This window comes from Myotis davidii, unplaced genomic scaffold, assembly GCF_000327345.1.
Source record: "Myotis davidii unplaced genomic scaffold, ASM32734v1 scaffold62, whole genome shotgun sequence".
In the NCBI taxonomy this organism is placed as follows: Eukaryota; Metazoa; Chordata; class Mammalia; order Chiroptera; family Vespertilionidae; genus Myotis; species Myotis davidii.
The window spans coordinates 409,239-412,292 of NW_006295180.1; the positions used below are offsets into that span (position 1 = coordinate 409,239).

Consider the following 3,054-nt stretch of genomic DNA (forward strand, 5'->3'; position numbering starts at 1 on the left):
TCAAATCTATATTGAAAACCGCATTTTATGAAGGCCTTTTCCAAGTGTAGACCATAGCCCAGAAGCAAGCATCAAAGCTTAAACCAGTTTCCCAAGGTGTGCTCTGCAGATCTAAAACTGGAAGTCATTCATTTACTCAACAAAATATTTATTGCATTCCACATATTCATGGGAAAACTAACAGTGGGGATACAGCAGTGAATAAGTCAAATTCTCTTCTCATGGAGCTTATATCCTGGTGGGGGGCAGGGGTAGATAGTAAAGAAAAATTTACACACAGACACACACACACACACACACACACACACACACACACATTGTCATATTGATAAGTGCTATGAAAAAACACAAGGCAACTGTAATTTTTCAATTATTCATTTTTAAAATTCTTTATTGTTTATTACATAAGTCTCCTTTTTCCCCTGTTGACCTCTCTCTGCCTCCCCCAACCCCCAGCACATGCTCTCACCCCCCGCCCCTGTGAAGGCAACTACATTTTAAATAAGATGGTCAGGAAATGCCTCTCTAATAAGTGGTTAATTGAGCAGAGAGACCTGAAAGAAGTGAGGGAATGAGTCATGGTGGTGTCTGGGGAAGAGCATTTCAGGAAGATTACAGCAAGTCAAAGGCCTTGAGGCAGGAGGTCAGTGTGATGGGAACACAGTGACTGAAATTGTAACTGGTGGGAGATAAGATCACAGAGGCAATGAAGGTCCAGATCAAATAGGGTCTGATATACTACTGTAAGGATTTTGGCTTTTACTGTGACTGGGTTGGGGAGCCATTGGAAGATTTTGAGCAGAGGGATGACATAACTTGGGTATTTAAAAACTGTGTTAGGGAAAGTAGACAATGGGAGCAAGGTGGGAACAGAGAGATGAGTTAAGTGGTGATATCAACAACCCAGGAGGAAGATAGTGGCAGTTTGGACTACAATGGTTGAAGTGGAACTGGTGAGAAGTGGTCAGATTTGGGCCAATAGGACTTGCTTATTTTTGTATGTGATGTGTTAGAAAAAGAGAAATTTCCAAGATTCGGGGACCAGGAAACTAGAAAGTGAGGTTACCATTTACGAAGATGGAGAAGATGAGAAGTAGCCTTGGAGAGGCAGATGTCAAGGGTCTGTTTCTCAACATGTCAAGTTTAAGATGTCTGTTATACAGCCAAGAGGAGTTATTCATTAGACAGAACATGCCAGGCCAGAAATGAGGGCTGGTATATAGGGGGAAGAGTTCTATGGACAAAGGATTTTGAAATGCTGGGTAAAGCAGAGCAGGCTCTTTTCCTCTAGGACGCCTTAAAGTTTTAACCAAAATGTACTTTGTGGGGCCCAGACCTGCGAGAGGACAAAGGTGTTGTGAAAACCACTGCTAACTCAAACCCAAGATGGGAAAGGAAAAGACTCATATTAACATTGTCATCATTGGACACGTAGATTCCAGCAAGTCCACCACTACTGGCCATCTGATCTATAAATGTGGGGGCATCAACAAGAGAACCAGCGAGAAATTTGAGAAGGAGGCTGCTGAGATGGGGAAGGGCTCCTTCAAGTATGCCTGGGTCTTGGATAAACTGAAAGCCGAACGGGAGCGCGGTATCACCATTGATATCTCCCTGTGGAAATTCGAGACCAGCAAGTATTATGTGACCATCATTGATGCCCCAGGGCACAGAGACTTCATCAAAAACATGATTACAGGCACATCTCAGGCTGACCGTGCTAACCTGATTGTTGCTGCTGATGTTGGTGAATTTGAAGCAGGCATCTCCAAGAATGGACAGACCTGTGAGCATGCCCTTCTGGCCTACACACTGGGTGTGAAACAGCTGATTGTTGGTGTTAACAAAATGGATTCCACTGAGCCACCCTACAGCCAGAAAAGATACGAGGAAATTGTTAAAGAATTCAGCACCTACATTTGTTCTCAAGCCCGGCATGATGCTCACCTTTGCTCCAGTCAATATTGCAACTGAAGTAAAGTCTGTTGAAATGCACCATGAAGCTTTGAGAGAAGCTCTTCCTGGGGACAATGTGGGCTTCAACGTCAAGAACGTGTCTGTCAAAGATGTTCGCCGTGGCAATGTGGCTCGTGACAGAAAAAATGATCCACCAATGGAAGCAGCTGGCTTCAGAGCTCAGGTGATTATCCTGAACGACTCAGGCCAGATCAGTGCTGGATATGCACCTGTGCTGGATTGTCACACAGCTCACATTGCTTGCAAATTTGCTGAGCTGAAGGTGAAGATGGATCGTCTTTCTGGGAAAAAGCGGGAAGATGGCCCCAAGTTTTTGAAATCTGGTGATGCTGCCATCGTTGATATGATTCCTGGCAAGCCAATGTGTGTTGAGAGCTTCTCTGACTGCCCTCTTCTGGGCCATTTCACTGCTGATGACATGAGACAGACAGTTGCTTTGGGTGTCATCAAAGCAATGGACAAGAAGGCAGCTGGAGCTGGCAAAGTCACCAAGTCGTACCAGAAAGCTCAGAGGCTAAATGAATATTATTTCCCACCCCCGCCACCCCAGTCTTAATCAGTGGTGGAAGAACGGTCTCAGAACTGTTTGTCTCAACTGGCCATTTAAGTTTAATAGTAAAAGACTGGTTAATGATTACAATGCATCATAAAACCTTCAGAAGGAAAGGAGAATGTTTTGTGGACCATTTGGTTCTTTTGTGTGTGTGGCAGTTTTTAAGTTATTAGTTTTTAAAATCAGTACTTTTTAATGGAAACAACATGACCAAAAATCTGTCACAGAATTTTGAGACCCACTAAAATAACAAATTTTAATAAGAAAAAAAAATGTACTTTGTGAACATCCAAGAGAAGGATTTAAGTTTTATAAAACTTATTTAGCTTATTTATTGAGTTTCATCATACATATTTTAGGGAGCTTTAAGTCACATTACTATTCCATAGAATATCCTTTGGAGAATACTGTTGAAGACAGTGAATGATAATATTTTAATATCTCTACCTTGAAGCAAGATATTACACAAAGCAATATAATTTTGGAATTATATCTTTTAATTAGTACCTGATTACTTCTGTGGT

At 42.1% G+C, this 3,054-nt stretch overlaps 1 pseudogene across 1 annotated transcript; it reads left to right on the forward strand.

The window, feature by feature from the left end:
- Nucleotides 1-1,351: 1,351 nt before the first annotated feature.
- LOC102759398 lies at nucleotides 1,352-2,618 on the forward strand (annotated as a pseudogene). The gene has a single exon (XR_435972.2). The product of XR_435972.2 is annotated as an elongation factor 1-alpha 1 pseudogene (transcript).
- Nucleotides 2,619-3,054: the final 436 nt, after the last annotated feature.